At 45.7% G+C, this 22,590-nt stretch overlaps 1 long non-coding RNA gene across 1 annotated transcript; it reads right to left on the bottom strand.

Moving 5' to 3' along the window:
- Positions 1-6,888: 6,888 nt before the first annotated feature.
- On the bottom strand, positions 6,889-22,003 carry LOC146170646 (uncharacterized). The gene is made up of 3 exons (XR_014703152.1): positions 21,822-22,003; positions 17,841-18,164; positions 6,889-9,804 (listed from the first exon to the last, which is right to left on the bottom strand). It is a non-coding gene; the product is annotated as an uncharacterized LOC146170646 (long non-coding RNA).
- Positions 22,004-22,590: the final 587 nt, after the last annotated feature.

Raw genomic sequence — 22,590 nt, 5'->3', positions numbered from 1 at the left:
TTCATGGTGCCAGGTTCGAAGGAAATTATTGCATTTTTCAAGCGAAATGATCCTGTAGGATGCCTATCCATCGATGTTAGACATGTTTTATAACATTCCGCAGAAAGCTGCACTCACAGCACAAGAGGAGTGCGTAGACAAATATGGGGTTTTAAAATTTGAGAAGCAGTGTTTAAGTAGTGCATGTGGTTTTGGGAATTACTGCGTGTGTACGTGACTTCGTTGGTTGTCGAGCATGATGGCATAGTGTACGGCCAAGGAGACGAGATCCGCAAAGGCTGATGCATAGCGCGTTTGATTTCTAATCTGTACATTGCGACAGGCGTCCGTATGCTGAGAAACGATCTAGAGGCCCTTGGGTTTGTAGAATGTTTCTGGTATGTGGATGACTTTCTACTTTGCCCTACCGTATTAGAGAACAAATATCAAGCGACTTGATCATACGGTAGGGCAAAGAAAGTAGAAGGTCATTCACATACCGGAAACATGCTTCAAACTTAAGGGCCTCTAGCTCATTTCTCAGTGTACAGTCTCCTTTCGCCATGTACAGATTACAAATCAAAGCCGCTATGCATGAGCCTACGCAGATAACGTCTCGTTGGCCGTACACTATGCCATCATGGTCGACAAGCAACGAAGTGAAGTACACACGCAGTAATTCCAAAAAGCCGCATGCACTAGTTCGACACTGCTTCTCAAATTTTATAACCGCATATTGGTCTATGCACTCCTCCACTGCTATGATTGCGGCTTTCTGCGAAATGTTATGAAGCATGTCTAACATCAATGGATAGGCATTCTACAGGTTCATTTTGCTTGAAAAATGCAAAACTTTCCTCCGATCCTGGCCCCATGAATGGGTCATTGATGGGGATCGCGGATAAGTGTACCTTTAGATACTTGGCTACATGTGTTTGCCATGTGCCCCGGTTCTCGACGATCATTCGGAACGGCGACTCTTTCTTGTGAGCCTTCACGGCAAAGAATGGTCTCAGTGAAAGCTCACTACTTCCTTTCACCTCAATCCCTAGCTTATCAAGACCCATACGTCCACAACTCTTCGCCACCCCCAAGCGTGCCTGGTTGAGGAGCTCCTCACAAACGTCCGTTGCCTTGAAGTGACTGTTGATGGATTCCAGAGTTTTTGGGTCATAGTCATCCTGGTTCATGACCACGAATATTGCTTTCTTGTCTGATAACAACAGTCTTAGGTTCCTCTGCTTCAAGGAATACACTGTTTTTCCCTCGGCGCACCCTCTATTCTTGGGTGATGAGTATTTCAGGATGCGATGCAGTGCTTCAGACACACGAGAGTCCTTCTGGTTAGCTGGCGCCCGGTCCTCGACTGCGTGAACCGTGTTAATCAGCTGCAGAGGCTTCAAGTGCGGCTGTGGTGCGAACTTCGGGCCTTAATCCAGAGTCGCGGTCGCTATGCCTGGTAGCTAGCAGTCTGAAAGCTTGACCCAAACGCATCATTGCCGTTTCCTTTTCTCTTGCGCGGTAGCTTTCCCATGGCTATATTCCATTATTACTCTCCGACTTGATCATCCCCTCCCATCTCATGACATTGTACTTCCTGAACTTGGCCGAGCAAAGCTGAGAGCAGCAATGGAATGTAGCCCTATCGGAAAGCTACCACGCAGAGAGAAAGGGAAACGGCAATGATGCGTTTGGGTCAACCTTTCATATTTCTAGCTACCAGGCATACAGACCACGACTCTGGATAAAGTCCTCAATTTCGCACCGCAGCCGCACATGAAGTCTCTGCAGCTGATCAGCAATGTCACGCAGTCGCGGACCGGACGCCTGCTAACCAGAAGGACTCTTGTGTGCCTGAAAGACTGCAGTGCATCCCGAGATAGTCAAGACCAAAGAATAGAGGGTGCGTCGAGGGAAAAACAGTCGTTCTTGAAGCAGAGGAATCTTAGACTATTGCTATCCCACAAGACAGCAAGATTCGTGGTCATGAACAAGGGTGACTATGACCGGAAAGCTCTGGAAGCCATCAACAGTAACTTCGAGCCATGGGACCTCTGTGAGGAACACTTTAACCAGGTACGCTTTGGGGTGGCGATGACTTGTGGACGTATGTGTCTTGATAAGTTTAGTGATGAGGTGAAAGAAGTAGTGAGCTTTCACTGAGACCGTTCTTTGCCGTGAAGATTCACAAGGAAGGGTCGCGTTCCGAATGATCGTCGAGAACCGGAGCACATGGCAAAGGCATGTAGCCAAGTATCTTCAGACAAACCTATCCACGCTCCCCCATCAATGACCCGTTCATGGGGCCAAGATCAGAGAAAATTATTGCATTTTTCAAGCAAAATGAACCTGTAGGATGCCTATCTATCGATGTTAGTGACGTGTTTTATAACATTCTGCGAAAAAGCCAAACTCACAGCAGTGGAGGAGTGCATAGACGAGTATGGGGTTATAAAATTTGAGAAGCAATGTGGAATTAGTGCACGTGGTTTTTTTTTAATTACTGCGTGTGTACATGACTTCGTTGTTTGTCGAGCATGATGGCATAGCGTACGGCCAACGAGACGGGATCTGCATAGGTTCCTGAAAAACGCCTTTGATTTCTAATCTGTACATGGCTAAAGGCGACCGTACGCTGATAAATGAGCTAGAGGCACTTGGGTTTGTAGAATGTATCCGGTATGTGAATGACTTTCTACTTTGTTTGCCCTACCGTATATTCAAGTCGCTTGATATTGGTCCTGTATAACGGATATTTATAAAGGTGTTCGCAGGTTTAGAATTAACGCATGAAATGCCGGAAAACTCCACTATCAGGTTCCATGACATTGAAATACACTTGTGCCCGGATGATACATGCTGGATGTAAAGAACTAAATGTGAAAAGCCAATAATGAGATATGACACATGTCAATCTAAGCTTGTAAAAAGGAGTGTAGCATACTCTTCCCTCCGACAGTGCGTTAAGAAATCATGTGATCTCCAAATGGGAAGAAGTGTACATCTGCAAGTGTACAGGCTTGCCGCAAGTGGCTTTCCCGAACATTTGATTGGTGCAATAGTAGAGAAGTTGATGAAAGAGGTAATCGGACCAGAAACTGGGAAAACGAAGGAAAAAGAAAGGGCGAGGCCAGTCGTGGTAACGTACGCAAACAAGGTATCGCACCGACTTAAGAAATTTGCAGCAAAACATGGAATTAAACTTCAGTTGTCAGCAAACTTCTGGAATTGTTCAGCAAACTTCTGGAATTAAATCAGTTGTCAGTCAGCGCTGTGTTTGTGTCCTTCTATCTTCGTCCTCGTCCTACGCGCTGTTATTCCAAAATGTATTACCAACTAGCCGGCACCTCAACGCTTGTTAAAAACATGGAACCCCCTTCTATTTTCACCCCCCCCACCCGACACTAACATGAATGTGCAGAAAAGTTAACTCCCGGAATAGGAAAAAGAGAGTTAGCACAACATGCGGAATCGACCACCAAAAGAAGATCATAAGCTGTGATAAGTGTGTTGTGTACAGCATCCCTCTGTCATGCGGCAGGAGATACATCGGCAAGACTGAAAGTTGCATAAAAATAACATTGGATGAACATAGCAGGTACTGCGGCAAAAATAACCACCCAAGCAACCTCACCAAGCACGTTATAGCTGTAAAACATGCAACCCAATATTCGAGGAAACAGCTGTAATCGGACATTTCACAGACCGGCGATAAAGAATAATCTTTGAAGCATATGAAATGTCACGGGCCGCTTCCACGGAATGCGTAAGCGATCCGTCGATAGCTCTGACGTGAAGAGAGATCAAGCTGTTAACAGGCAGCGTGATGGAAAGCGGTGCCTCAAGGGTTAGGATTTGATGAATTGCACTTATAAACTTGTTTCTGATACGTGTTTGTACATGTTTTCTTTGTATATGTTTGTATAAGGATAGAAGTGCTTGTAAGAAACAGTTGAAAGTTCGCGCACGTTACAGTCTTGTTTTGTGTTAGTGAATCGTCTTGAGTAAAAGTTCAGCACGCCAGCGTGAGTTGGTTAACACGCTGGACGATGATGAGACAGTGCGGGCTGGTTCAGTGATAAGTTATGATAGATTAAAATCTGCACACATGTGAAGAACCTAACTGCATTTGGTCGAGAAAGGGCTAGGATAAGCAGATGAGTTTGACCACACAATGGATAGGTAGTTGAAATCGCCACTAAAATGACAGGAACGTCAAGAAAGCGTACAACAATCATATTGATAGCATAATGTAGTTCATCTACAAAAGTACGGCCATACGATGGTGGCTGATAGCAAATTCCCAAAATCAGTTTCTTAAGAGACACACGAAGTTCGACCCATATCATTTCCAAATCGGTCACAATATTCACGCATGACGAAACAAGGTGGTCCGCAACTGCAATCATAACACCTCCGCCACATGGCTGCCCTCTGTCAAATCGGTATATATTAAATCTTTTTTTGCAAATCACATGTTCAGTCATCAACCTTTGACGAAAGCCACTTTTCGGTTATTAACACAATATCAGCGTCAGCTGAATCAGCAACAGAGATAAGTTCATCGCGCTTCAGTAGAACACTTCGTATGTTGGTGTAAAGAACTGAAATGGGATGCGCAGTCACAGATGCCAATCCACTGCCCCTCACACAGTCCTATGTGGCGTCACCTTCTGGCGTCGTAGCCTGACCAGTGGAAGATTTTTTTTTATCTGCAGGCCAGGAATCTCGAGATTGCGACTGGCAAGTGTTAAAATTCAAAAATTTCGGGTCTCTGATAAGAGCATTAGACACACTGTCGCTAATGTAGCGAACATCGTCGATAAAAGCATGATCATAGCTCAGTTTGACCTCATAACCCTGTCATAGAAGATGTGAAGAAGCATCCGAAATTCTTTTCCTAATAGCACGAACATTGGGTGAAAAATCTTCAGTTATGTAATAATCAGACCCTTTAGGTTTTGAGACATTTTTCTTGACCAAAGACTTTTCCCGGTCCAGTAGCTTGAGAATAACTAGGTGTGGATGCTCTTTCCGCTTTCGACCAGGTCTGTGGCAACGCTCTACGTTAGGGGGTTTGAGGGGGCTGACACTGCTTGAACGTCGTCTTCGTCATAAACTACCGAGATTCTTCTCTTTTCCTTATACGCATATCAGCGCATGGATCGCCTAACGTAAAACTACCCGCCGGCTGAAACGAACCATCCCGGTGCGTACTAGCGTCCAAACCAGGGTTCGTGTAGTACGGCTTTAGGCGTGCAACGTGAACCATTTTGGTGCGTGATGTAGAGGTATGACGTGCGGAATGCAAGGGCGCAATTTCGTATGTCACTGCAGTGACTTGTTAAATACGGTAGGGTCCTGTATAACGGGGCAAATTTTTTTCCCAGAAGCCAACGCGGCGAGCTGGGTTTCAAAGCAGCACGAGAAACCCGCAAGAATAATGGATGTTGCGATGACAGAAATCACAGCGATGTTTCTGGGAGTGCTGGGAGGCTGCGAGTCGGTTGCGAGCAACAACGCCGGCAGCATCAGCTCGGGCTATGGCGTCACGAGCGTGAGCTGGCAGTGGTGACAGAAGGAAACAGGCTATCAAATTGAAGCAGAGGTTCACGGCCGTATAGAAGATAGAAGGGGCAGTTGCCAGTAGTGCCGTGACGCGACGGATTGTATGCAAATGTCACAAACGGCAGCATTATGTCCCAGTCGCGGTGATCATCAGAAACGTACATTGACAGCAAGTCATTCAATGTCCGGTTAAGGCTCTCGGTAAGCCCGTTCGTCAGTGGATGGTAGGCAGTTGTCATAGAATGACGAACGTTGCACAACCTTAGGATCTCGTCGACTATACGCGCAAGAAAGCAACGGCCACGGTCGGTGAGCAGTTGGCGGGGAGCTCCATGGACGAGTATAACATCGTTGAGGAGGGAAAGAGTGACATCAGTTGCTCAACAGGTTGGTATTGCTCGTGTGACCGCGTAGCGTGTGGTGTAATCGGTGGCCACCGCAATCAATTTCTTCCCCGGTGCGGACTGTGGAAAAGGCCCTAAAAGATCCAGACCCACTCGAGAAAATGGGTCTATATGGATGTCGATCGTTTGCAGAAGTCCTGCTGGTAAACTGATTGTTTTCCGGCGTTGACAGCGGTCACAAGAAGCCACGTAACACCGGATTGCGCAGTATAGGCCTGGCCTAAAGAACCGACGGCGCACACTGTCGTATGTGCGAGAGACGCCTAGACGACCCGCTGTGGGAACGTCGTGAAGCTGTTCAAGGACGGCTGTGCGTAGGTGCTGAGGGACTACTAGTAGAAGGTCGGGGCCATCAGATCGCATACTGTACCGGTATAAGCTGCCGTCATGGAGCACAAACAAATGAAGGGAATGGTCATGGCGATCGGCGCTAAGGCGATTGATAATTTTGCGAAGCTGAGGGTCTTGGCGTTGCTCACGGCGAATATTGGAGAAGTCAGAAATAGAGAGCACGCAAGCATCATTGTCACAATCAAGTTGGCTTGGTGGGTCGAATGGATGATGGGACAGGGACCACTGAAATATTGTACTCCTGTAAGCGCAAGGCCAACGCCCAAGGCGGCCAGTAGGGTCTTTGAGTGTAGAAAGCCAACACAATGCGCGGTGGTCAGTGACTACTGTGAATGGCCACCCATACAAGTAAGAGTGGAACTTCGTAATGGCCCAAACTGGGGCTAAGCACTCACGTTCAGTCAAGGAATAATACTGTTCGGCCGCAGAAAGGAGTCGAGTCGGCTGCCATAGTCGATGACGCGAGGGGAAACGAGCTGATGTTTTCCGAGAACGGCACCAATTCTATCCCCACTTGCGTCAGTGCTTACTTCTGTGGGCGCTGACGGATTGAAGTGAGCCAGCACCGGCGGACCGTTTAGGCGGAGAATAATAGCGGCGAAGGCGGCCGATAGTTCGTGGCCCCACGAAAAGGCGACTTCTTTTTTCAGAAGCTGCGTAAGTGGGCGGGCAATTTCCGCGAAGTTTGGTGCAAATCGCAGGAAATATGAGAAAAGTCCGAGGAAGCTATGCACGTCGCTGCGAGATTTCGGGATAGGAAAACCACTTACATCGAGAATTTCGCGAATTTTGTCGGGGTCCGGCTGGATGCCATGGGTGTTGACTAAATATCCTAGGACATCGGTTCCCTGCCACCTAAGCTACACTCCTTGGAGTTCAACTGAAGGCGAGCTCTTCGGAAGACGCCAAGAATAACCAAAACACGATGGAGGTGGCCCTCAAATGTTGATGAAAATACGATGACCTCATCGAGGTAGCACAGACATGTGTTCCATTTGAACCCGCGTAGTAACGAGTTCATCAAGCGCTCGAAGGTCGCAGGGGAATTACATAAGCCGAAAGGCATCACCTTGAATTGATAGAGGCAATCCGGGGTGACAAAAGCACTTTCGCGATCTCTTTCGTCAACAGAGATCTGCCAATATACAGAACTGAGGTTAATAGAGAAGTTTCTGGTACCATGCAGGCAGTCGAGGGCGTCTTTGATCCTTGCAGGAGGGTACATGTCTTTCTTTGTTATCTTATTTAGGTGTCGATAATCTGCGCATAACTTTCAGCTGTTGTCTTTGTTTTGATGAGTACTACCGGAGACGCCCAGGGGCTGCTCGACGCCTCAATAATGTTGCTGGCCAACATTTTCTCCACTTATTCTTGAATGATCCAGCGTTCGGAAACAGCAACTCTGTAAGGCCGTAGATGAATAGGGCGGGCATCTCAGTATCGATGCGATGTGTAACGACAGACGTTTGGCCCAGGGATCCGTGACCGAAATAAAAAATGTCGCTGTATGACCGCAAAAGGCCGGCACAGGCTCTGCCCTATTCGGGACGCAGGCCAGAGGCAACCATAGCTGAGATGCGGTCCTCCGGGCTTTGTGACGAGACTGGTTAGGCAGGTACCTCGGCGTCATGGTCAGACAGTACTGCTGATATAGTAAAGCTGGACAAAGGTGAGAGCTCGGCAAGAAAACCTCTCTCCGGGAGAACTTGCGAAGACATGCTAAAGTTGAGTACGGGAATGTAGGTGTGGTTATTCGCGACGTGCACAATGTTATAAGGTAGGACGATATTGCGCTGTAGAGCGACGTCGGTGATGGGGTTTACAACGTAGTCGCCGTCAGGAAGGGAAGGAAAAGGTTACATGGGCACGTATACTGCCGCCTCGGGAGGTAGGCGAGTAAATGTACTAGAGCGGAGGCGAGGCTGGGAATGGTCAGCACTAGGGTCGTGAACACAATGGACCAGGGCTAGGCGCAGACGTCCGGAGGAACAGTCAATAAAAGCGGAATGGGCTGATAAAAAGTATAGGCCTAAAATGAAGGCTTGAGGACAAGTAGTAAGGACGGCGAAGAGCACAGGGACGTGGTGGCCGGCGATGCTAGCGCGCGAGGTGCCCATTCCGATGATGGTAGCGGTGTTGCCATCAGCAACACGAACTGCAGAGGTGTTAGCGGACGTAAGAACTTTTTGAGGCGTTGGCGGAACGAAGAGCTAAGGACTGAAATATGGGCTCCAGTGTCAATGAGAGCGGGAACAGGGACTCTATCTACGAGGGCATTGATCAAATTGCTGCGTGGTGCGATGGTCGAAACACAATTGGCTGTCCGGGTTGGTAACACAGCGCCACGTCCGGGCGCTGCGTTCCCTAGTTTCCCGAGTAGGGGCCTTGGTACGTTGGGGACAAGCTGCGGCGAGGAGTAGGTGATCGGGTACGGTAGGCTCGAGGCGATGGCGAACGGCTAGGACAAGAAGACAAGGCTTTCACACAACAGGCCTTTCCTGCAGGCACCAGCAGCCCACACTGCTTGAACGTCGTCGTCGTCTTCACCAAAAACTACCGAGATTCTTCTTTTTCCTTCTTATGCGCATATGAGCGCATGGATCGCCTAACGTAACAATATTGTTGCGACTGGATCGGTTATCATGGTCCTCATTCTTTTCAACCAACCGAGCCACAGTTCAGTTAGTGTTTTAATTTCGGAACGCGCTAACTGTTAAGCTAGATGGTGACGCTTCAAGTGCAGCCACGCGGGTTTCAAGCATATCAAAACATGAGTTAACGAATGCTTGGAATGGCTTAATATTGCCACGGTCCTCAGCCATATGCTTGTGTCGTTCAACAACTTCGGCATGCATGGTCACAATGTTATCAGTTTCAGTTGGACACGTTACAGCAGCCGATTGTTGAGCGGTCTTTGCAGAGCACGTGGACAGTACAGAAGTGCTGTAATTAGGCTGATTACATTTTGATAAGTTTCCGGGCTTCGTTGGGGGGTCAGATTAAGGAGGTCCTGGATTGAGCTCCACGCCTCCACTCAACAATAGGTGGCTGATATAATACATGGCGTTCCAACACAAACCAACTGCGTCTTGTGGGCAAAGAAACAGCAGCAATGATCGATTGTCTGATTTTAGGCACCGAGTATTCTCAAGGTAACATACCTGCACAATGAAGGGACAGTGCTTTAGCATTGTGTCACAGCCGCTGTTGCTTTGTCCACTGAAGAACGAGATCTCGTATGGCGCTTTTAAGCTCTTGGCTGGTGACGTCGCGCTGCTCCCGAAGTCGACGGTGCGCTCACAAGCACCAAAGTTCCATGGAACACTCAGGAGCCGAGCCGTTGATCCACCCGGCAAGCCGTAGCTATGGCACACAGGGGCGATGCACTGGCGAAGGTTTCAGCATGCTGCTCGTAAGTCGATGACCCGTCTGCGAAGCATGCGCAGATGACGCCACTTGGAGTATTGTTCCATGAAACCAGCTTGTCGATGCATCCAAGGATCTGCACAGGAAGAGACACCACTTTAGCACTGAGTCACAGCCGCTATTGCTTTGACGTTATTATTGAAAAACCTGGACACTGATCTGTTTTAGCGCATGAGGGCCGTGAGTTCCATATAGTTATAGCTGAAAACAGAAGGTTTTGCTTGTCATAGATAGTGTTAATTATGGGCAGTAGCAAATTGCCGCAAAATTGAACAAAGATGAAAAAAGAGCAGTAATTACAATATCACCATTAGCAGAACTGTTGTGGCGAAGCAGACTCAGCAAAGAAAGGATAATAAGATTCCGGTATAGGGGGAGGGGGGGGGGAAGAGGACCGAGGAAAGCTAAATATTCGAACTGCACTATTTTGTAAATGATGAATGCTTGATATATTAATGAGATATGCAGTTCCCCAAGTTGATATGCAGTATGTTAATTGATTGTGAATATGTTAAAAAAAGTGCCCGGGGGATATGTTGCTGAAAGTAATGATGTGTTCTAAGAAGCACCCCAATACAAAAAGCCCATTCTGACAATGATTCCGAGTGCATACTAAATCTCAGATGTTTGTCTCGTGGGACACTAAGAAATGTAGTGCATTCAGAAAGTGGTATAATTTGGTTATCCAAATAAAGTAGAGCAATATTAATCGCTTGTTTATGATTGCGAATTAAACATCGTAAAATTTCCTTTTCTTTAAAGGATTGATTTCAATCTGGTTACCTGAAACCAGTCAGCTGTAAGTTTTAGTTCAGCTTCAAAGTTTTGATTAGATAATTTATATTTCTGTCACTAGTATATAATGTAGTGTCATCAGCGCATAAAATGCAGTTAGATTTGGTGAAATAACCAGAAAAATTCTTGATGCATGCTAAAAAATACAGTCGTCCTAAAATTGAACCCTGAGGCGTACATTTGTTAATGGATGCTGGGTGCAATAAAATGTCGGCCAAGTTTATTATTTCGAAATGATCAGTAAGGCAACTGCGTATAAATGTTAAAGTTCGGCCAAAGGTTCCCAGGGACTCCAGTTAGGAAAAAAGAACGGTGTTGTTAATTGGCAAGTCCCCTGGAAGTCATCCACACCGAAATGTTTAGAATGCATTATCATTTAAGCTCACACATAGCTGAACATTCTACAACCAGCGCACAAGCAAAAACTGGTTCGCACGAAGAGAAAAAAAAGAAGGAAAGTAAAAGGAAGAAACGGAGAAATTACAAAAGACGCTCATAGGAGGAGGGCACAAATTGTATATGAAAGGAAAAAAAATAGTACCGACAAAAATAAAGCAAAGAAAGACGGGAAAAAAGAAACTGGAGGGAAAGGTGAATATACAAAAGGAAACGAAATTATAAGAGAAAGCGCGGAGAAACTAACGATTAACAGAAAAAGAACAAAGCGAATTAAAACTGAAACGAAAGCCACACTGGAATGAAGTGAATGGAACAAAATTAAGAAACGGCGAGTCTCTGAAATTTCATCTACATGCGGAAGTCGTTTCCTCGACATATCCAGCGTTCTTTAATCTTTTTCAACGTTGACATTTTTGCTTTCCGGGTAAACATATCCCCAATGACTACCTTTTTGAGAGGTGGGAGTAGCGTTACAAATAAACGCTGAAAACCTCATTTAATAAATAATAGACGGCTAGATGGGCCGATGCGATGAACAATCATAAGCAGGGTGAGCTTTCGGGAGAAAGCTTTTGCATTTTATGTTGTTTTTGTTTGATGGCGTTACATTCAGGCATTGCTTTATGGTAATTCGTCTGGATGTCTTTATGGTGCGCTAAGGCCTTTTTTTTTGCTGTGGCTGTTTGATATTTGGAGCATTTAACCTTCGTTTTATTTTGACTGTATTTATGGCTGACTAACCATTGTTATGCTTTAATATTGTGTGCACGTTTCGCTTTCTTTGGTGCGCCGCGTCCGATCAGCAGGTGACGCGCGTTCAGTTTCAGCCAATCCAGTCTATACAAAGTCTATACAATCTATACAATCCAATCTATACAACTTGAGTGCCCTGGTGACGCAAGGGCAGTAGTTGGGAAAAATCAAGCCCTGCCTTTGGAACGACGCAGCTTGTCAGTGTGTCCGCGCAGTGGGATTTCTCTTTTCGCGCATGGGGAGTCAATCATACTAAACAGGAACCCGGCCCCGCGGGCTGCACGCGTGAGAAGCGCTATTGTACCCAAACGGGTAGCAAACTGATGCAGAGTGGCCGTCAACATGAAGCACCACATCGTTGTAAATCTTCTCGCGCGTCGCTTAGCATTGATTCGCGGACCAGTTAAATGCAATGGCGTTCCACAGGTGCATGATCACGCGGAAGCATTTTCCCGCTAAGTGTGATTGACAGTGTACGCTTTCCTATTCAGCGTTTTATTTTTTTTACCCCGGAAATGACCATTACCCTAGACTGTGCATGTTGCCATAAACTAATGCGCATAAATGGACAGGGTTATGTGCATCGGTGTATTATCATCTACCTGTCTCGTGGGATGATACGCACTTATCTTTTCACGCAGTATTATCGGCATGGTTTAACTGCATGATAATGAAGCAAAAGCGATATACTGCATCTGAATCTGAACGCCGGCGGTGGCTAGCTTCGGCTACGTCAGTCACCAAGAATGTTCGAATGCATGTTTATCGACGAAGCACCGATATTTAAAGGTGTTGAGTGCAACTCTAGTTAATATCTGAATTCTCTGTGGCCTGGGGCTTACCAAACCACACAAAAGTATTTGTAAACCAAACGATACAATTTTTCGGCATCCGCTTTGTTCCTCCGGTCACTGAGCTCGATACTCGTGTCTATTGAAATAGTGTACACGAAATCTATGGGCATAATAACGCAAATGTCTTACTAGCCCCATAATGCGAAATCCGTCTGCCATTGCTGTAGTTGTACTAGATGCAGTTGGGATTGTCAACAGGCGACGGGGTTCATAACGATGGCGTACGGCATCACTAATGGACCTCCATGTGGTGGAAGATTTCACAACTTCTATATCAAACATGTGTTTCATTTGCAGTATTCCGGGTGGTGCCATTCTATTTCTTTTACCCTTCAGAACGCCGTCGCAAGCCTAGTTTGCGATTGAAATCAAAATGATGACATATGCCATACCCTCTTTATCAAAAGTAACAATACATGCGCGAACGGCCGGCGCGAGCAAGAGCGCGGTCGTGAGGTGGCATTGCGTTTGCGGGAGCCTGCTGGCGAGTGCACATTCAACAGCAGCTACGCACGGAAAGGCTGAATGGGTTTATGAGACTCGAGGAACGTTACAGCTGAAGAGAAAGAATGGCAACGAAATATTCGCAGTTGATTGGCACAGAATAGGAGCGGAAAATGGCATTGCCCCTCGTAACCGCCGATGACCTCTCACATCCACGTATTAGCGGCATTTGAATGCAAGAACTAAAACGTTTAAGAACGCCGTCGTAAACAATGGAATCGACAGATTTGCGATGTGGCTCCAGCACTGGCTAAGCGGCGCCCGCGCATCCGTCATGATCCATGTCCAGTCTCAGAATATCAAAAATTAGCCTTAGCTACTGGCTTTTCTGTCCACCTTTTTGAACAGCCGTTTTAAACCCCGCTACCATCAGGTCAGCAAGCCTGCTAAGTTCTTAAAGTGTTAACTTGAGTTGTGTGGAGCGCGGAAAGCAGCGCAGAGAGAGAGACATCTTTCGCGTTCGCAAGAGCCTTTTGCGCACCAGCGCATGAAAATATAACCAAGTGTAACCCAGTTACAGACACGCACACAACCAATTTAGTGGAAGGCATACATAGTCTGTTAAATTTTCATGCGCTAGCGCGCGAAAGGGCTCCTGCGTAACGCGAAAGATTTCTGAGAAAGAGAGACAGAAACAGAAGAACGGAGTATAGCTGGGAGGTTAACTTGTCAATGCCCAGGGGGGCCAATTTGCACATACAGACGGGGATCAAATGAGAAAAGGGAAAGAAAGCGAAAGATGACTGGAAATCGTGGTATGAAGCTATGGTGACGCCGCGTGCACATGTTCATTAGTGTCGTAACGGTAAAATGCAAAGCAATAAAGAAAGATTCTTTTTTGGCTGGATTAAAAAACAGTCAAGGAAAAAGTCAGTTAACAACATCATATGATTACAGCGTAGTGTCATAACGTGCTCTTGAGTAATTATTTTTATTTTCCGAATAATAAGCAAATGGTGAGCCTGTATGCACACATCTGCAAAACCTTACGTGAAATACATCATAAGTGGCAAGCAAACATGTTCCATATACATGGCGCGTACATTACCTTATTAAAAAAGAAGCTGCCAGTAAATTTGCTTGCTTCTTCCATAGTGGGAAGACTCCATTTCGTTGACATTGAAGTGTATGCATAGTGCTAGACAAATATGGCAGTGTTGGAGCTGAAGTTTAAGGCAGTACTTGGCGATCTATCGATGCCTGTCAGGGATAGTAATGTTAACAATTTCACTTGGTAACGCATTCCACATTTCGATAGCCTTAGGAAAAAACGAGTATTTAAACGTGTTGCAACGCGCCAAGAATGGTCTTATGCAATAGTTATGGTTACCTCGGGTGGATCGACGCTGGAGTGTTAACAGGTAGTCTTCCTTATGTATGTTTAATCTATGATGATAAATGTTGTAAAGGAACTTCATTACAGTCGCTTTCCGGCGACAAAACAAGATCTGTATTTGTGCAGTGATGCGCATGGCTGTTACGCTTTCATGACATGAGTATTTTGAATATATGAATCGTAGTGCTTTCGACTGAATTGTTTCTAACTTTTCGATCAGGTACGCTTGATGGGGATCCCAGATTATGTTTGCATACTCAAGGATAGGTCGTACTAATGTTTTATAGGCTGTTAACTTCACGTGCGGTGGAGCCATTGCTAGTCTGCGGCGAAGAAAACCAAGCTGCTTGAATGCGTTGCTACATATGTTCTCGATGTGTGCATGCCATTTAAGGTCTTGGGTTAGTGTGATCCCCAGGTATTTTGCTTTGGCTACGTGTGGTATCGGGGAGCCAGATAATGTGTAGTTGTAAGACAAAGGAATTTTTTTCTTGTTATGTTTAAATGCGCCGTTTTCGATATGTTAATTTGCATGTCCCATGCTGCACACCAGTCAGAAATGTTTTTTAAAGAAGACTGAAGTTTCATTTGGTCACCAGAGCTGTTCACGGCTGTATAAATCACGCAGTCATCTGCAGAAAATCTCATTGTCACTCCATGTTCGGCACACAAATAGATATCATTTACATATATGAGAAACAGCAGGGGCCCAAGAACGGAGCCCTGCGGGACCCCCGAAGGACTTCAAGGTGATCTGAGTCGAAACCATTTATTGACATGAACTGTTTACGGTTGGAAAGATAGGCTTCTATCCATGCTACTATTTTCAGATCACTACCTATCGTTTCTAGTTTTAAAATCAATTTTTTATGGTGAACACGATCGAAAGCTTTAGCGAAATTTATGAGGATTGTATCAGCCTGTAGTCGAGAAATAATTATTGATGCCAGGTCAGTGTGATTTCAAACAGTTGAGTAGCTGTTGACAATTTATTTCGAAAGCCATGTAGTCTGGGGAATAGAAGGTTGTTCTCTTCTAAGTATGTTATGATAGCATTATGAATTATATGCTCCATTACCTTGCAACAAGAACTGATTAATGATATAGGTTGGTATGCGTTCCCCAGCAATTTGCTGCCGCCCTTGTGAATAGGGTTCACCTTTGAATGGAGCCAATCTTGTGGAACAGTACCTGTTTTAAGTGACTCGGTACATTTTGCGCACAGAAAAGGAGCAGTCTACTCAGCATAGCGTCTAATGAATACGTTTGAGATGCCATCAGGACCAGGACACTTTTTCGTATCTATTTGCAAGAGTAAGTTAATTACGCCTGTTTGTGTTATCACCACTTCGGGCATGTGGCTAGTGTGCTGGGCAGGGGTTGCATTCACCGGTGTTGCACGTGTGAAGACAGATTGGAAGTATGAATTTAAATAGTTTGCAATCGCTCACTGATATTTATGATACATCCGTCAACTTATATTTTTGAGATCGCGTCATCAGATTTTGAAGAATAGCGCCAACATTTCTGTGGTTGTGTAGACATAAAGTTCGACATTGTGCTTGAAAAAAACGTTACTCTCGCCTCTTTAATTTTTTTCATGAACAGGGGGGGGGGGGGGGGGAGTTCACATATTTCCGCAAGTGATTTTTTACTTCTACGAATTCTTTAGCTTTAGGTGAATGATATTGCGGGTAATATATGGCGTTTTACGTTGTCTTCTTTTCGTCTTGGATGGAATGAATTTTTCTTCCCAGTATATTATCGTTTCCTTGAGCTTTAGCCGTAAGTCTTAAACAACTGACCGGTTTTCCAAAATATAAATATCCGACTTTAAATCTATAAAGTCGATGATGCTCACGTCATAAGCCAGACTATAACCTTTCGTTACAATACGTGTCTGCTCAAGGTGGACTGCGGTGCTCTGCTGTCCCATCTGTGGAAATGTTAATGCGAGTAACTTATAGTCTGATATACTTTCCGCAATGACAAGTTCCGGGGTTCACATGCTAGATACAATAACAAGATTGAGCACTGAGCTAGTCTAACACTGAATGCGTGTCGGCAATAGTAACCAGCTGTTGTAAACAAAAAACTGAACATTAGGTTTAAAAGCAGTTCGCAATTGGTCACTTCCTTTCTTCCAGGAGTTAAGGTGGTCCAATCAATTACGGGTAAATTGAAATCTCCAGATAATATGATTTTAGTCCGTTCTTTCATTTTAGAATTCAAATAGTCATGCCCTTTCAAAAGATAGTCATCTGTTGCGTTCGGGCACCTAAAAATACCACCGATTACTGCTTATCATTACCCGTTGTTATCATGCACCAAACACTTTAATGGCCGTCCATGCCTTCCACTTCCTTGAAGTAGAGGTTCTGATTAATGGCAATAGCAACCCCACCACCACGGCTGTTCCGATCAGAAGAAGTGTGTAAGACTCAGGGACGATTTCCGAGTCATGTATGGAAGAGTGCAACCACGTTTCTGTAATTATTAGTACGTCTGAACTGTAAAGCAGGAATAATTCTTATAATTTATCATCCTTATTAACAATGCTCCTAGCATTGAAACTCAGAATGATTAATGGTATATTGTGAAAACGTCATTCAGCGGGAGCACCATGAGATTTCGAAAATGTGTTTTTCGTTTGCTTCACTGGTACCCTTTTATCCTCTGTGGGATCCCATGCGTACATATTATTGTTTATTTTGAGCTTGTCAAAAACTAAACTTACTTTATCCCCATTGTCACGATTCAATTTAAATACTGCCATAATTTTTTGCGTATTTCGCGCACAGGAACCGAGAAATTCTCAGATATTGATATTCCACTGTTCTTTAGCTTATGGCAACTTTGAAAAACCTTAACCTTTTCAGTGAAATCATAAAAGCGCAAGATGACAGGGCGTTCATTGCCAGCATCTTTCCTGCCAACACGATGGATGCGTTTTATGGATCTGACCTGGACTTCCAATTTGCTTCTCAAGAGATTGTTTTCTACTTTTTTTTGAAGCTCGGAGGCACTCTCGTTATTTTCCTCTTTCAATCCATAGGTCACAATATTATTTCTACGGCTCCTATTTTCCAGGGCATCCAGTCTTTTAGTGATTTGGGACAATTCCTTATGCATCACCACTACAGATTCCTCACATTTCTGCACTTTTTCATTACATAGCTTTAGCGACGCTAATGTGTCTTCTATTTCAGTGAGCCTGAACTGAACACCCTCAAGTTCACCTTGCAAAGCAGTTTGGGTAGCCTTAATTTCCGTGACAGTGCTCAGAATTTGATCCAGTTTCTGTTCATCAGGCACAGGGTTCTCCTCCACATCGCCACTTAGCTTCAACAGCATGCAAAGCACTCGCGATTACTCATGGCAGCAACAAAAAATACACTGGGGGATCGGCAGCACGACAAGGCAGGCACAATCGCTTCTAAGGCAACTTGTGAATGACCATTTGTCACTAACCTGTGCAAAGAAAAGTACGAAGTTCAGCATCATGCGTCTAACGGTGCCGCCGAGCCCACTGAAGAGATCTGCTGTCCGTCCAGTCTTTTTAGGCCGTTCCCACGAAGTCTCGGATGTTGCCGCTGCGCCAAACGATGTGTCCAAACGAGGTAACGGTGATAGTCCTTCCATGCGGTTTCCATCTGATTGCACCGATATAAGCGACCCAAATACACCCGTATGCAAACTTGGTTGCCGATGTCGCGTCACCGACGTCACAAAAGACAGATGGCCCGGGGACACATGGAAGTCGCCACAGCCCGATCCACTGCATTCCAGTAGCGCCTGTGCAAAGAAAAGTACGAAGTTCAGCATCGTGCGTCTAACGGTGCCGCCGAGCCTGTCACAGCACCATATGACTCCTCGGGTGGTCGCACTTACGAACTGTCCAGACAGATAATTCGAAAGCGTCGCAGTGCTCTCTGAAATGCCTCATCTCGCGCAGATAAGCCGCTTGAGTTAGCAGACCGCCATTGCTTCGCTTGGCAACCTCACGGATCAATGATTTCTCTGCGAGAGCAAAGCGTTTGCGACGGGAAGACAGATAGTGCCCTCGTGCGGCTGTAAATTTGCGCTTCCATTTTAATCCTTCAAAAGGTTGCGCGGCTGAAACCTACTCTTATAGCGTCGTTTCAGTACTTTCTGTAATTACAGCAAGATGTCTCAGCTTACATCACCACCGAGAGTAATTTTGTACCAAACAGCGGTGAGTTGACAGCCTCCTGTACTCCACATCAAATTCGCGGCTTTATGCACTCGCCTAACGTGGCGCCCAACTTCTGCCATTTTCGTCAATGACAGGACATTGTTTATGTCATGAAACTTCATTTTGTCATAACAGTCTGATGTGTATGCATGACGTATTTACCGCTGCACAACGTGAACCAGTCAGATTACAGGAATAGTACCTTTTATCTCATCCGTAATACAAGCATAAGTTTTTTCCTCCCAATCATCTATACAGTTTTTTTTTTCCGTCCGCAGTTACTGATATCTACTATTCAGTCGGCGTGAATAGCTCTGCTAAAGATGTGTCTGCAACTTAACGTCATTTTGACGGCACTGCAAGAAGCCATTTCGACAGCTCAAAATTTTGCGCCACAAGATTGAAACACATGACCATTCTGAGAACCAATCAAACAAAACGGCGCCGAACAGCGGCCATGCGCTGAAAAGATCCCGAAACAGGTGACAAGCTTCTGGGCAGCACGAACAAACGATCCTTACTCGGGGGTCGCACGCTTCCCTGTGTACTGAAATTTAAGAAATTGAAGACGCGATATCCAAGCATCTTACAGATACTTAGATAAATTGTGCCATTGTTTAGCACGCGATATCGTATGCAGGAACACGAAAAGTACTCTGACTGCTCAAGGAATCTACTCAAAATGACCGCCGACTAAGGAGCTGTACTGACGCTGCGATCAACAATACAATTCAACACTCATAAGCACAAAGACGGGATGGGGTTGAGTACTATTTGCAGGCATTTCGATTTTCATCTTAAGCAAGAGCTATAAATTGATCGCGTTTTCGCTTACAGTGACTAGAGTCAGCGTCAAATGCAAAATGACCAAAATGAACTGCGCACAGCACGTCACCCGTTTCGGATGACTAGATCATAAGTGGTGAAAACTGAGATATAGTGCAGTTGAATTTTTTATTTGAAAGGCGCGATAAAATATTTCTAAGTAACAAACAACCCGTTTGGATTTTTGTTCAGGAGGGAATAATTCTGCGTTTTCGTGCTCGCGTTGCTGCCATCCTGTTCGTGTTTTTTTTTATTCGGCATTTTTATCTTTTTTATTCGCGAGTGGCGCCCCCCTGTATTGGTTTCACCAGACTCACTGCGGTTCCAGGCGCGAGGCTCAGACCATTTTATAATCACCCACAGGTCGGCGGACGCACACATGTATCGACTCTCTCGGGCTCATTCACGCTCAGATCATGATCTGAGTCTTGATTAAGTCCGGACTCAAATTCAGATCGCATTGGCCCTAAATGGTAAGCTTTCGACGATGTGTATAACTAACAGAAATCGAGTAGCAGTCACCGCATCCCATAAATAGAGACAGAGTACACTAACTCCCAGAAGGGATCTTTCGTTTCCCGCAATCTTCATTAACGTACGCAGTTATCTTCAGAGGAGATTAGGCTCGTTTCTAACATCATCGCATCAACACAAGGCAACTTGCTTATTCTAACAGAAAACTGGCTACAAAATGACGTTAGTGATATCAAAGTTCTGGCGCAACTTGTCTGATATCAAAGTTCACCCAAGTGACCGTGAATTATCAAAGAGCGGTGGTGTTCTCATAGCAGATCGTCAGCAAATTTTATGTTTTGATGTAAACGTCTAATTTAAGATCGGAATAATTTAGTTACTGTGTCGCTCATAACCAATTCAAGTGTTAGCATTTGCATTGAACTCCTGTAATGGCCGATTACAATGAATATAGGGCTATTCTTCGCAACGACCTGGCGTTGGCGCGTCGTGCGTTAAAAATGTTGAGCGAGGACGAAGGCCGAACAGGTTGGACCAGAGAAGAATGATTGAGTCACGTTATGCTACCGACTGCCTACGGTCTCGCGAGCTTGTTCTGCGGAGGCCGCAGAGTGCCTGGGGCAGAGCATTGCCACGTTCTGCAGAATCGCCGATGCAGAGGAAAGCCATGAGCTCGTGGATCACAAGCCCAGCGCAGGCATCAACTTGGCCGAGTTGCAAGGCTCTTCCGCATGCCTGCCAACTCTGCTGACGTCCGCGGGAGACTCCTGATTTTTGACCGAACTTTCTGGTTGTACGACCACAGTCCTATATCTCCCGATAAGTCTCCTCTGCCCGCGCAAGTACGGTTCACATAGTTTAAGCAAAGCTGAGTTTTGGTACAGTTGGCAGGCCATGATTTACAGGGAGGTTTAGCGCCAGCAGACGAGCGACCGTCCTGTGTCACTCTCTTATCCTTGTCTCCTCGCTCTAAGCCCCCTGTAAATCGTGGTTTACATAAAACCGGCACCACGAAATCAGCAGCTGCGTCGTAATCATCAGCATCAATGTCTTTGGCCTTTCCAAGGATAAAATCAGGCAGAATGAGTAGGGGAATCTCAACAGACCACAGATCACAGAGCTGACGAGTGCCTGAACGGCACGAGCCCAGTATGCGAGTTCCATTTCGGGCCACCCACCTTATGTGCTCGATGTTTAGGTGCACATCGTACAAGAAAAAAATGAAGTAATGAGGTTAACAAAGAGGAGAGGATAACAAAATACTGTGAACGGGAAGGCCTCCTTTATCCGTTCAATCAGTTGTATGGCTTTATCAATATGATCGAGGATGTCACCACGAACTGAATGGACGCTTCTGTCAAGGCAAGCTACACTCTGACAGCATAACGGATATGCTAGTTGGCAGCTGTTCAGAGCAGACTTTCCCTAGAAATCGTTTGTCGTGGTCACCGCTCCGATTCTCACAGCTGAAATAATGACGTTTTATGGCGCCACTCGTCATTTAGACGTGAAGGGACTTTGACTTAACAGTGAGCGACAGAGGGCCCGGCTAGCTCTGTCCGTAGAGCATGAGACTTAACCTCAGGGTCATGGGTTCAGGCCCCACATTGGGCGCCAGATGAAGGCCTCGCCTTCAAAAAACCGGTCCGCGAGCCATGGTCTCGACTGAAGAGTGACAAATCCAGTCTCTTAATAACCCCGCTTTATTCCGGATAAACTAAAATGCATTAAAAAGAAAGGAAACAACATCAGGCGCTACTGCGCTGAGAACATGCTGTTCACGCGCGCGACAATAGAACAGCGAAGAGAAGCGGGAAACATGTCAGGGCTTTACCGCGGCGAGACAAAACACACTGCGAAGCGAATAGGGCGAGCAATAAGGCCAAAGCGCTCACGGCGGAACAAGAAGCATTGCTCCTCGCGTTACAGCAACTCACGCGAATACGCCCAGGCTGTTTCTGCAGGCACTCCTACCACCTTCGTGACGCCGGTCTGCTTTCCGTAGTCCCTGCACACCCCGCTGGCCCATGTCGCTCGCTGCTTGCCCCGCCGGGGCGAAAAAAGGCCTCGCGCCTTGCTTCGACGCGCGTATCTGCCCGCGTCTTTCACCGCTAACATCCCGCCCCCAAGATTATCTGCTCACTCATGCGCACTCGCGCTGCTCGCGCAAACACAACACAAATAGGAAAACGCGCGCGCGGTTTAAAACACCTAAAGAGGCTGCGGAGCCCCAAAATGGCTAATCTAAGACCGGAATAATTAAGTAACTGTGTCATTCATAACCAATAGCACTGTTACTGGGAGTCTGCTACAGGCGACCCCATTCGACCCATGACTTTTCTAACGAGCAAAATAACAACCTAATCTAACTCACAGCAAGCTACCCCAAGTGCCTCTATCCTCCTTTTCGGGGATTTTACCTTCCCAAACATAGAATTGCGTAATCTTCCACCTGCCTCAATAGTAGGTTCCGCAAAAGGCAACTTTATTGCAATACATTTCAACGGTAATTTATAACAATTGCTTTCAGAACCAACGCGCACCTTATCGCAATCTAAAATCATTCTTGACTTTATTTTGGCTAGTAAACCCGATGCCGTCTCATTCATTACTTACCTTCAGAGAATTATAGACCAAAATGTCATTCCAGCCGCCTTCTTTTTTCTTGTAATGCCAAATATGACCTTGAAGAAGACTGTAACACTT

Source organism: Amblyomma maculatum, unplaced genomic scaffold (genome assembly GCF_055883805.1).
Source record: "Amblyomma maculatum isolate TAMU_Amacu unplaced genomic scaffold, ASM5588380v1 scaffold_106, whole genome shotgun sequence".
Classification (NCBI taxonomy): domain Eukaryota; kingdom Metazoa; phylum Arthropoda; class Arachnida; order Ixodida; family Ixodidae; genus Amblyomma; species Amblyomma maculatum.
This window is presented reverse-complemented; position numbering and strand designations above follow the sequence as displayed.